The sequence below is a fragment of the Aethalodelphis obliquidens genome, unplaced genomic scaffold, assembly GCF_003676395.1.
Source record: "Aethalodelphis obliquidens isolate GAN/ISIS:26980383/991018 unplaced genomic scaffold, ASM367639v1 scaffold2, whole genome shotgun sequence".
NCBI lineage: Eukaryota > Metazoa > Chordata > Mammalia > Artiodactyla > Delphinidae > Aethalodelphis > Aethalodelphis obliquidens.
In genome coordinates this window covers 29,024,562-29,038,625 of record NW_020837946.1, presented here as the reverse complement: position 1 = coordinate 29,038,625, position 14,064 = coordinate 29,024,562, and the positions used below count along the sequence as shown (strand labels likewise).

General features: G+C 40.1%; 1 non-coding gene across 1 annotated transcript; it reads left to right on the top strand.

Annotated features, from left to right (window-relative positions):
* The first annotated feature begins 13,757 nt into the window (after window positions 1–13,757).
* LOC113605364 (U6 spliceosomal RNA) lies at window positions 13,758–13,864 on the top strand. The gene has a single exon (XR_003427178.1). It is a non-coding gene; the product is annotated as a U6 spliceosomal RNA (small nuclear RNA).
* The last annotated feature ends 200 nt before the right edge of the window (window positions 13,865–14,064 follow it).

Sequence of the window (14,064 nt, the reverse complement as noted above, 5' to 3'; positions counted from 1 at the left end):
CATCCTCAGAGTTTCTGATTCAGGGAAGATCTCTTTGGGGAGGTGACATTCAAGTTGGAACAGAAAGGATTCAATCCCCTGGGTGCTGAAGGAAGAGTTCCAGGTAGAGGGAACAGCGGGTACAAATACTCTGAGCTGAGGAAAGAGCTTTAGTGTTTGAGTGACAGAAGGGAGGCTGGTATGGCTGAAGGGTGGTGAGTGAGTGGAAAAGAATTCCAGGCCAATGTTGAAGAGGAAGCAGGGACTGGGTCAGGCAGCACCTGAGTGGCCTTGCGGAGGAGAGTAGATTTATTCTGAGTGCAGTGGGAAAACTTTGGGAAGCTTTAAACAGGGGAGAAACCTGACCCGGTTCACATAATTTTAAACCAACACTCAAGGAGTCTCGGAAGGGGGTAAAAAATGCATTCTTCCTTTTCCTCTGAAGCAATCATTGCCCCTATACTGTCCTCCTGCAGCATTTTTTGGACTCTAAAGCTGCCATAGAACTACTTTAAGGTGGGTTGTTGCCATTGTGGAAAACAGATAGATATATGTTGCCTCAATCCCAAATCTGGAGGGAAATCTCAAGCTCACAGGCCCTGCTTAGGGAACAGCCCAGGAAATTCCTCATGTGGAGGAATCATATTCTGCCTCACCTGTCCTATTGCCCTGGCCCCAGTGACTGGACCAGGAGAGACACCAGCGAAGCCAAACTACAGGCTGGTTAACAGTTTGGGAAGTGGCCCACCTAGCCCAGCAAGGTCAGGGATAGCGAGCAAACCACTCCAAAGGGACTGTGTTTTGTAGCAGCAGCAGATGCTAGCGGGAGGAGGAGCTCATATACAGAGCAACGCCGTGAGCGCAGTTAGAAAAGAGCAGAAGCGCTTCCCTGGTGGCGCAGTGTTTGAGAGTCCGCCTGCCGATTCAGGGAACACGGGTTCGTGCCTCGGTCTGGGAAGATCCCACATGCCGCGGAGCGGCTGGGCCCGTGAGCCATGGCCGCTGAGCCTGCGCGTCCGGAGCCTGTGCTCTGCAACGGGAGAGGCCACAACAGTGAGAGGCCCGCGTACTGCAAAAAAAAAAAAAGAAATGAGCAGAAATTATTGGTAAGCATTAAAGGCCGAGGAAGAGGCCCAGAGCAGTGGGGGAGTCAAGGCAAAAAGATGCTGATCTTTATCAATGGAGTCAATTAATTTGTACCGCTGGGAAGTGGAATAGATGGCAACCAGAAGGACCTGGTTTCTACGGGAGAGCAGGGTCCTCCAGGGAAATCCATTTCAGGAAGGCCTGGATGCAGGGCTCTTCCCGGGTTCTCTGCCTTGATGGTCTTATTTCTACATTTGTCCCACCCGTTCCACCGTACAGGGCGGCGCCTCCCCCATCCGCCTCCATTATCCAAGCCGTTTGCCAGAATGAAGCCTGACCGTCACACTGCACTTAGGAATATCATGTTTGCTGAATCCCCTTACACCCTTCAGATGTAGGACTCTATCATAATTTAGGCCAGAATAAATATGTCTTCATTTTCAGTTGAAACTTTAGTTTTAGATTTAGACTTGCCTTCAAAGGAAGAAGGAAACTCCTATAGTACCAAATTAGGAGATAACAGCCCAAGTGACTGTAAATTACTATAGAATAACAAAGCCACCTCCTAAAATATAATTTCTAAATTATCGAGCTGCACACTTATGGTTTATACATTTATATGTATATAGACATTCTAAAAGTTAAATGTAACATATAGTAACATTTTCTTATGGATGCATCACTCCTCTGTTTAGAATCCTTTTTTTAGTAACCCAATAACCTTTAGGACATAATCCCAAATCTTTAGAAGGGCACATGAAGCCCATCTCTATGGGCTGGTTTTTCTTCTTCTTTGTCTCCTAAAATGCAAAGTTTCTGCTCCAACTGTATGGAACCACCTACAATATCCCAAACGGTTGTGCTCTCTCATGCCTTGTACTGTGTTTATGCATGGCTGCCCTGGGAAGCCTCGTTCCAGCTGCTGCCTCTCTAGTTTGAGCTATTCCCTTCCTCTGTGCCCTCATCTCGCTTTGAGCTCACGTCCTCCGTCATGTTTTCACATGTTCCACTGGACTCTTCTGTTTTTACTCTTCTATTCTAGGCTTGGCTCTGAGCTTCCAGAAAGCAGGGACTCTATCTTTCTCCAGTGCCAATCATAGCACCAAGCATACATAATGTGTGGCCCACAATAAATGTTTATTGAGTGAATCTACAAAGTCTAGCGCTGCTGTCTGAAACAGAGGTATAACTTGGGGTTTCCTCGGAAAGACAGATTCTCTACTCTCAACATTTATGCTATAGAAAATGCATAAGATCATTCTTCACACGTGATTCTTAGATAGTGCTGTACAAGGATGGCAAGCTCCATGAAGGTGTTTTCTCTCTCAGGAGAGCATGTCCATTCCTTTGCGTCATCCAGCACAGTTTTTACTTAATATACTTATTTCTTTCCTGCCTTTCTGCAAGCTGGATGTGAGATGGCCCCTTTCTCTTCACTAGGCACAATGCAGTATGGTAATGCGTTGGCACTTGGTGACCATTTGGCAGGATGTGTTTGAGATGAATCACCCTCTGAATAAGTGTCATACTTTTAATTGGTGTGCCCAGCTCTGAAAACAAGTCACATAATTTAATTCTCAAAAAACAAACTGAGAGGTAGGAATTGCTATGACTATTTTACTGGTAAGAAAATAGCCCAAAGAAAGATTGACTCGACAAAATAACAGTCAATGGTAGGAATAAAGGCTTGGACTCAAGGTATTCTGACAGAAGTCAATTTTTTACCTCTACAATTATCTTTAGAGAAAATTTCAGGAGTGCTAAAATATGGATGGCTGTTCTGAAGTTCACCCCGGTGGAAATTGTCCCTGTGGTCACTAGGAAAGAGAAAGAAAATCAACAAGGAGACAATGAAATGATGGTAGAAATGATCCTAAGGGCCTATTGAACATGCTACTTATGTTTACCTTAGTCACTATAGTGATCTAATTTATCGTAATACATGGAGACCTAAATCCCTAGTTTACACCAAAAAAATAAACTCCCTGTAGTCTCACTTATACGTCATGTCATCTTCAGGAAGCTTTTTATGAGCTGAGTTTGTGTTGACATTGAAGTCTTATCAGTCAAACAAGAGTGAAGAAAACTCAAATGCAGAATTCATTTCTGTCAAGGTTTTTTATTGGGTGACAACCAAGCAAAATGAGGCTCTGAGTTCATTATTCTAGTTTTTAGAACGCCTGCTCAAAACAAACACTACAAAATATTTTGTTTTCATAACATAATGCTTTGTACATGTTAGTGTAAAGCACCATGACTCAGAAATTGTAGTTACCATGTCTACACATTATGGCAAAACCTGCTGTAAGAGCACATGAAGACAGTATAAGCTTCTGTGACTTATGATGACCAAATGGCATTGATTCTTATCTCTGTGAATTAAAAGCTTGGGAAATGTCTATGGACCTTCCCCTTGGATGTCATATTGTCTGCTAATCTATAGAAATAACTTCTTGTCTAGTCCCATAATAAATTCAGATGTTTTAATACAGAATTCCTCAAATGATTTTAGTCAAAATGTACAGTGAAAGAAAGAGTTATTACTTCTGCCTGTGGCAGGAACGGGGAGACTACTCAAAGGGTGAGGCATTTGGGGTGGATCTTGGAGGATGAAGAGAACCTTGCTGGATGGATGAGGAGACTAACACTTCCCTGGTCAGGGGACAGCATGAACAAAGACTTAAAGGTGAGATTCATCTGCAGTGGGTACTGAGAGTTTACAGAATTCCTGTGAGCATGGTGGACAAAGAGAGAAGGGAGGAAGGCAAGGATGGGGAAATAAGACTGGGGAGGTAAGTTGAAGCCAAGTCAAGAAGAGCTTTATAACATATTCAGTCATTTAGGCTTTATGCTGAAAGCAACTGGGAATTATTTCATCATATGAAATGGTGCTTAAGAAATTAGAGATAAAGGTCCACATATAAAGAATGAATCAGGGAAATTGGTTCAAGATGGTGGAGTAGAAGGATGTGTGCTCACTCCCTCTTGTGAGAGCACTGGAATCACAACTAAGTGCTGAACAATCATTGTCAGGAAGACACTGGGACTCACCAAAAAAGATAACCCACATCCAAAGACAAAGGAGAAGCTGCAATGAGATGGTAGGAGGGGCACAATCACAATAAAATCAAATCCCATAACCACTGGGTGGGTGGCTCACAAACTGGAGAACACTTATACCACAGAAGTCCACCCACTGGAGTAAAGGTTCTGAGCCCCACATCAGGCTTCCCAACCTGGGGGTCTGGCAGTGGGAGGAGGAATTCCTAGAGAATCAGACTTTGAAGTCCAGTAGGATTTGGTTGCAGGACTTTGACAGGACTGGGGGAAACAGAGACTCCACTCTTGGAGGGGACACACAAAGTAGTGTGCACATCAGGACCCGGGGGAAGGAGCAGTGACGCCATAGGAGACTGAACCAGACCTATCAGCTAGTGTAGGAGGGTCTCCTGCAGAGGCGGGGATTGGCTGTGGCTCATGTCCTTGCCCATGGGGGCAAGGACACAGGCGGCAGAAGCTCTGGGAAGTACTCCTTGGCATGAGCCTTCCCGGTGTCCACCATTAGACCCGCCAAAGAACCTGTAGCCTCCAGTGCTGAGTTGCCTCAGGCCAAACAACCAACAGGGAGGGAACTCAGCCCCACCCGTCAGCAGACAAGCAGATTAAAGTTTTACTGAGTTCTGCCCACCAGAGCAACACTCAGTTCTACCAACCACCAGTCCCTCCCATCAGGAAACTTGCACAAACCTCTTAGATAGCTTCATCCACCAGAGGGCAGACAACAGAAGCAAGAAGATCTACAATCCTGCAGCCTGTGGAACAAAAACCACATTCACAGAAAGAAGGACAAAATGAAACGGCAGAGGGCTATGTACCAGATGAAGGAACAACATAAAACCCCAGAAAAACAACTAAATGAAGTGGAGATAGGCAACCTTCCAGAAAAAGAATTCAGAATAATGCTACTGAAGATGATCCAGGACCCTGGAAAAAGAATGGAAGCAAAGATTGAGAAGATGCAAGAAATGTTTAACAAAGACCTAGAAGAATTAAAGAACAAATACCTAGAAGGATTAAAGAACAAACAAACAGAGATGAACAATACAATAACTGAAATGAAAAATACACTAGAAGGAAGCAATAGCAGAATAACTGAGGCAGAAGAACGGATAAGTGACCTTGAAGACAGAATGGTGGAATTCACTGCTATGGAACAGAATAAAGAAAAAAGAATGAAAAGAAATGAAGACAGCTTAAGATACCACTGGGACAACATTAAATGCACCAACATTCACATTATAGGGGTTCCAGAAGGAGAAGAGAGAGAGAAAGGACCTGAGAAAATAGTTGAAGAGATTATAGTTGAAACTTCCCTAACATAGGAAAGGAAATAGCCACCCAAGTCCAGGAAGCGCAGAGAGTCGCAGGCAGGATAAACCCAAGGAGAAACCCACCAAGACACATAGTAATCAAATTGACAAAAATTAAAGACAAAGGAAAATTATTAAAAGCAACAAGGGAAAAACAACAAATAACCTAAAAGGGAACTCCCATAAGGTTAACAGCTAATTTCTCAGCAGAAACTCTACAAGCCAGAAGGGAGTGGCACGATATATTTAAAGTGATGAAAGGGAAGAACCTACAGCCAAGATTACTCTACTTGGCAAGGGTCTCATTCAGATTTGACAGAGAAATCAAAAACTCTACAGACAAGCAAAAGCTAAGAGAATTTAGCACCACCAAACCAGCTCTATAACAAATGCTAAACGACTTCTCTAAGTGGGAAACAGAAAAGAAAAACACCTACAAAAACAAACCCAAAACAATTAAGAGAGTGGTAACAGGAACATACATATCAATAATTACCTTAAATGTGAATGGATTAAATGCTCCAACCAAAAGACACAGGCTTGGGACTTCCTTAGTGGCACAGTGGTTAAGAATCAGCCTGCCAATGCAGGGACACAGGCTTGAGCCCTGGTCTGGGAAGATCTCACATGCCACGGAACAATTAAGCCCACGTGCCACAACAACTGAGCCTGCACTCTAGAGCCGGCGAGCCACAACTACTGAGCCCATGTGCCGCAACTACTGCAGCCCGCGGGCCTAGAGCCTGTGCTCCACAAGAAATAGAAGCCACTGCAATGAGAAGCCAGCACACCACAAAAAAGAGTAATCCCCACTCACCGCAACTAGAAAAAGCCTGCTCACAGCAATGAAGACCCAACAAAGCTAAAATAAATAAATGAATAAATTTATTTAAAAATAAAAAGACACAGGCTTGCTGAGTGGTTACAAAAAGAAGACCCGTATATATGCTGTCTACAAGAGACCCACTTCAGACCTAGGGACACGTACAGACTGAAAGTGAGGGTATCGAAAAAGATATTCCATGTAAATGGAAATCAAAAGAAAGCTGGAGTAGCAATTCTCATATCAGAAAAAAATAGACTTTAAAACAAAGAATGTTACAAGAGACAAGGAATGACACTATGTAATGATCAAGGGATCAATCCAAGAAGAAGATATAACAATTATAAATATATATGCACCCAACATAGGAGCACCTCAGAACATAAGGCAAATATTAACAGCTATAAAAGAGGAAATCGACAGTAACACAATAATAGTGGGGGACTTTAACATCTCGCTTGCACCAATGAACAGATCATCCAGACAGAAAATTAATAATAAGGAAACACAAGCTTTAAATGACACAGTAGATCAGATATATTTAATTGATATTTATAGGACATTCCATCTGAAAACAGCAGATTACACTTTCTTCTTAAGTGCACATGGAATATTCTCCAGGATAGATCACATCTTGGGTCACAAATCAAGCCTTGGTAAATTAAAAAAATTGAAATTATATCAAGCATCTTTTCCGACCACAATGCTATGAGATTAGAAATCAATTACGGGGGGAAAGAATGTAAAAAACACAAACACATGGAGGCTAAACAATACACTACTAAATAACCAAGAGATCACTGAAGAAATCAAAGAGGAAATTAAAAAATACCTAGAGACAAATGAAAACACAATGATCCAAAACCTATGGGATGCAGCAAAAGCAGTTCTAAGACAGAAGTTTATAACTATACAAGCCTACCTCAACAAACAAGAAAAATCTCAAGTAAACAATCTAACCTTACACCTAAAGGAACTAGAGAAAGAAGAACAAACAAAACCCAAAGTTAGCAGAAGGAAAGAAATCATAAAGATCAGAGTAGAAATAAATAGGAACAAAGAAAAAAATAGCAAAGACCAATAAAACTAAAAGCTGGTTCTGTGAGAAGATAAACAAAATTGATAAACCTTTAGCCAGACTCATCAAGAAAAAGAGGGAGAGGACTCAATTGAATAAAATTAGAATGAAAAAGGAGAAGTTACAACGGACAACACAGAAGTATAAAGCATCATAAGAGACTACTACAAGCAACTCTATGCCAGTAAAATGGACAACCTGGAAGAAATGGACAAATTCTTAGAAAAGTATGACCTTCCAAGACTGAACCAGGAAGAAATAGAAAATATGAACAGACCGATCACAAGTAATGAAATTGAAACTGTGATTAAAAATCTTCCAACAAACAAAAGTCCAGGACCAGATGGCTTCACAGGTGAATTCATCAAACATTTAGAAAAGATCTAACACCCATCCTTCTCAAACTCTTCCAAAAAGTTGCAGAGGAAGGAACACTCCCAAACTCATTCTATGAGGCCACCATCACCCTGATACCAAAACCAGACAAAGTTACTACAAAAAAAGAAAATTACAGACCAATATCACTGATGAATAGAGATGCAAAAATCCTCAACAAAATACCAGCAAACAGAATCCAACAACACATTAAAAGGATCATATACCATGATCAAGTGGGATTTATCCCAGGGATGCAAGTATTCTTCAATATACGCCAATCAATCAATGTGATACACCATATTAACAAACTGAAGAATAAAAGCCATATGATTATCTCAATAGATGCAGAAAATCTTTTGACAAAATTCAACACCCATTTATGATAAAAACTCTCCAGAAAGTGGGCATACAGGGAACCTATTTCAACATAATAAAAGCCATATATGACAAACCCACAGCAAACATCATTCTCACTGGTGAAAAGCTGAAAGTATTTCCTCTAAGATCAGGAACAAGACAAGGATGTCCACTCTCGCCACTGTTATTCAACATAGTTCTGGAAGTGCTAGCCACAGCCATCAGAGAAGAAAAAGAAATAAAAGGAATACAAACTGGCAAAGAAGAAGTAAAACTGTCACTGCAGATGACATGATACTATACATAAAGAATCCTAAAGATGCCACCAGAAAACTGCTAGAGCTAATCAATGAATTTGGTAAAGTTGCAGGATACAAAATTAATGCACAGAAATCTCTTGCATTCCTATACACTAATGATGAAAAATCTGAAAGAGAAATTAAGGAAACATTCCCATTCACCACTGCAGCAAAAATAATAAAATACCTAGGAATAAACCTACCTATGTAGGTAAAGACCTGTACTCAGATAACTATAAGACACTGATGAAAGAAACCAAAGATGACACAAACAGATGGAGAGATATACCATGTTCTTGGATTGTAAGAATCAATATTGTGAAAATGACTATACTACCCAAAGCAATCTACAGGTTCAATGCAATGCTTATCAAATTACCAATGGCATTTTTTACAGAACAAAAATAAAATATCTTAAAATTTGCATGGAGACAGAAAAAGACCCCAAATAGCCAAAGCAATATTGAGGGGAAAAAATGGAGCTGGAGGAATCAGACTCCCTGACTTCAGACTATACTACAAAGCTACAGTAATCAAGACAATATGGTACTGGCACAAAAACAGAAATATAGATCAATGGAACAAGATAGAAGGCCCAGAGATAAACTCACGCACCTATGGTCAACTAATCTATGATAAAGGAGGCAAGGATATACAATGGAGAAAAGACAGTCTCTTCAATAAGTGGTGCTGGGAAAACTGGACAGCTACATGTAAAAGAATGAAATTAGAACATTCCCTAACATCATACACAAACGTAAACTCAAAATGGATTAAAGACCTAAGTGTAAGACTGGACACTGTAAAACTCTTAGAGGAAAACACAGGAAGAACACTCTTCGACATAAATCACAGCAAGATCTTTTTTGACCCACATCCTAGAGTAATGGAAATAAAAACAAAAATAAACAAATGGGACCTAATGAAACTTAAAGGCTTTTACACAGCAAAGAAAACTATAAACAAGATGAAAAGACAACCCTCAGAATGGGAGAAAATATTTGTAAATGAATCAGCGGACAAGGATTAATCTCCAAAATATATAAACAGCTCATGCAGCTCAATATTAAAAAAACAAAAAACCCAATCAAAAAATGGGCAGAAGACCTAAATAGACAATTCTCCAAGAAGACATACAGATGGCCAAGAGGCACATGAAAAGCTGCTCATCATCACTAATTATTAGAGAAATGCAAATCAAAACTACAATGAGGTATCACCTCACACCAGTTAGAATGGGCATCATCAGAAAATCTACAAACAACAAATGCTGGAGAGGGTGTGGAGAAAAGGGAACCCTCTTGCACTGTTGGTGGGAATGTAAACTGATACAACCACTATGAAGAACAGTACGGAGGTTCCTTAAAAAACTAAAAATAGAATTACCATATGACCCAGCAATCCTACTACTGGACATATACCTAGAGAAAACCATAATTCAAAAAGACACATGCACCCCAATGTTCATTGCAGCACTATTTACAATAGCCAGGGCATAGAAGCAACCTAAATGCCCATCGAGAGGTGAATGGATAAAGATGTGGTACGTATATACAATGTATCACTCAGCCATAAAAAGGAACGAAATTGGGTCATTTGTAGAGACGTCGATGGACCTAGAGATTGTCATACAGAGTGAAGTAAGTCGGAAAGAGAAGAACAAATATTGTGTATTAACGCATATATGTGGACTCTAGAAAAATGGTACAGATGAACTGGTTTGCAAGGCAGAAACAGAGACACAGATGTAGAGAACAAATGTAAGGACACCAAGCGGGGAAGGTGGGGGTGGTGGTGGTGGGATGAATTGGGAGACTGGGATTGACATATATACACTAATATGTATAAAATGGATAACTAGTAAGAACCTGCTGTATAAAAAAAAATAAAATAAAATTTTAAAAAAGCAGAAAAAAAAAAAGATATGAACCAATGTGACCCTCACAAAGAAGTTAACAGCTAAGCATACATCTCTTTTTTTTCCTAACATTCAGCAGAGGAAATTAAGAACAGAGACAGACTTTTTTGCATTATTAATGTGAAGCAATGATGGTTTTAGTTCATGATGTACAGCTGGAAGGTAAGCCACTGTGCTTTAACCCAGGAATCCACTGGGATATGGTTTAGGAACTCAGGGTGGCCTGCTGGGACAGCTGGATTTCTTTTAGTGACTCTATGCTTTGTGATCTCCAGTCTGACAGGATGCTTATTAGGCCTTGGTCTTCTCAACTATAAATAAGGAAGTGAAATTAGATCAATGATTTATATCAGCTGTTGGCAAATTTTTTCTCTAAAGGGCTAGATCATAAATATTTAGGACTTGAGGGCTATGCAGTCTCTATCACAACTGTCCAGCTCTGCCACTGTAGCTCAAAAGCAGCCACAGACAATACATAAAGGAGTGGGTGTGCCTGTGTCCCGATAAAACTTTATTTACAAACACTGAAATTTGAATTTTCTATAATTTTCATATGTCATGACATTTTAGACTTCTTATGATTTTTTAACCATTAAAAAAATATGAAACCCATTCTTAGTTTGCAGGTCTTAAAAAAACTAGACAGTGGGTTGAATTTTGGCCCATGGGCCATTGTTAGCCAACTCCTCTTTCTATATGCCTTATTTACTTATAGGAAAAATGTGATACTTTTTAAAGTTCAACAATACTATATGTGCCCATTTTTTCTATATTTAGTAACTTATTTTAAAATATAGCCAATCTGTATTAACAAAACTTATGCTGGTTATAAGGGTGTTTGCTTTACAATGATAAAGATTTACTGAAGAACACTCTATAGGACCAAAATAAAATAACTTTCTTGCTATTCCCACCATGATCACAGAATAGTTTAAAGAGAAACTAACTTATCTATCAATATATTGTCAGTCTGAGGGATAAGAAGATGTTTTAAAAATACAGCATAATATTTTTAAGACATTGTTTTTAAAAATGAAAAAGGGTTGAACAGATATTTATACACTGATGTTCACAGCAGCATTATTCACAGTAGCCAAAAGGTGGAAATAACCCAAGTATCCATCAATGGTTGAATGGATAAACAAAATGTGATATACACATTCAATGGAATATTATTCAGTCTTTAAAAAGGATAGAAATTACGATACATGGTACAACATTGATAAACCCTGAAGACATTATGCTAAGTGAAATATGCTGGGCACAAAACGACCAACATTGTATACTTCTATTTATATATGATACCTAGAACAGTCTCATTCATAGAGACATAAAGTAGAAGAGTGGTTGCTAAGGGTTGGAAGAAGAGGGGAATGGGAAGTTGATGTTTAATGGGTATGGAGTTTCAGTTTGGGAAGATGAAAAGTTTCTGGAGATGGATGGTGGTGATGGTTGCATTAACAATGTGAATGTACTTAATGCCACTGAACTATGCACTTAAACATAGTAAAAATGGTAAATTTTATGTTAGGTGTATTTTACCACAACAACAAAAAAAAAGTGAGGAAAAGAGCAATGAAATGGCTAACCAAGTATCACACGTCACAAAAGGAAGAATCGAGGACAGGCTGCAGGACTAGAGCCTAGTATGGTAGTACAGAATGCTGTGAACCCAAAATGACCTTGTCAACTTTAACGTCTGTCTTTTGAGCACTCTATTGATTACCAATGTCTTTTCCTGTGTACTTTATTTCAGAGCACATTGTATGAGAGTATCTTCTCTACTGACATTTTAAAGAGGAGGAAACAGAGGTTTAGAGAGGTTCATTGTCAAGGAGCCAGCAGGCAGGGTTGAGAAGCAAATCCAGGACTGCACATCCAAAGCCTCTGTGCTAAACCACCTTGGGACACTGCCTCCCTGAAATTCTGAATCTGCCCATTTTAGGGTTTTGAAATCCTCTGCCATTGAATGCAGGCTTTTCAGTGTAATTTATGCAGCCGTTGCTCCCTTTGAAGGGAGAGAGGACTTGAGTAACTGCATTTCCTGAGAGTCTGGGTCTGCAGCACAGGACCTGTGTGCTACTGGTTTATGGAAAGGCTAGAAGGCTGATGCCATGTGCTGTGGGCCAGGTTGATTTGTGTCTTCACTCTCTATAGAATGACTAATATAACCTTTTAGCCCACAGATTTCCACCTCAGACGTTTACATGACACCACTAAATAATAAATATGTGCATGTCTTATCTCCCCCACTTGACTGCAAGATAAGGGCAGGAGTTGAGCCTGTTTAATATTTATATCCTCCATAGGATTGCCCCATGCAGGGCTTTGCACCAAATAGCCACTCAGCAACTATTTGTTGAATGAATGCATAAATGAATGTTAAATAATCTGCCTCCAGATTTTCCTTTTGTTTCAAATTGTCTTCTCCATCTGACACATGTGAGTGCCTTCCGTGTCCCTTTCATGGGTATTTCAGATGCCCTCAACCACTTCTTGTGTTCTGGACAGCTTTTTCTAATCACTGTGGAAACAGACTGGGGGCCAAAAATAGAACCTCCTTGACAACTTCCCAGAGGACTTCCATCTCCGATTCCTGAGGTGGCAATACCAACTCTGTTAGAGTAGAATGGGAGTTTCATGACTGCCACAGTCTTGGTTGTTTTGCCACTGTCTGATGTTTAAAAGTGATAAAAGTTTTCCCTACATGGTGCTTAATACAAACTGCAATCACCCTTGGAAGGTGGGGTTTGGCACAGATAGAGGAAATGTCATCAAGTACATGAATATCCCAGTTTCTCTTAAGGATGTTTAAAGGTGCTCCGAAAAGAGACAGATTTTCTTTGTCTTTACCTCCCTCTCTTCCTCCCTCCTCCACTCCTGCCTCCTTTCTTGTTCTCTGTCTTTCTCTTTTTCCTTCTTTCCCTCTCTGGTTTATGGCAGGGTCAGTGACTCATCCATGTTTTCAAGCCAGCGCATACATGACAAGACAAGAATGTGTATAAGCACATGCTCCGCCATGCTGCTGAGCCCTTTGGATTAAACTGGGGAAAATCCACAGCCATTGCCACTGCTTCAATCTAGAATTATCACTAGTCCATGTACACTGGCACATAGGTTCCCAGCATTGTGCTGTGAGGAATTAGATAAGAGACTGGCTCCTTCTCCAGGGACACTATAAGACAGTAGGAAGATGGGACAGATACAGAGCTAAGGGAACATCTAAGTGTTAAGTGGTTGATAATAAAATCTACATAGACACTTAGTAGTTATAATTTCCATTGACAAAGTGTTTCCCCTGTGCCAGGCACCATGCTAAGGATGTCATCAATCCTAACTACAACCCACAAGTGCACAGGTATGGGGAGACGGTATGTCCAGCCTCTGCTACTAGCCACAGGACTTCTGAGCATTGATGATCCTCTCTTTGTTTCCATTTCCTCATCTATGAAATAAGAATCATCAGGGAGTGCTTGCTTCAGCAGCACATATACTAAAATTGGAACGATACGGAGGAGATTAGCATGGCCCCTGCACAAGGATGACACGCAAATTCGTGAAGTGTTCCATGTTTTTTCCTTGTATGTACCAGTGAATTTTTACATTTTTAACAAATTAAAAAATCAACTAATCTTTGAGATGCTGGCTTATTTTCACTCCAGTATATTAGCCTTTTCCCATATGTCTATAAATTCAAAGATTCAGTATTAAATTAAAATTCTTTTTTTATTCAGAAAAAAAAAAGAATCATCATGGAGAAACTTACCTTATAGAGT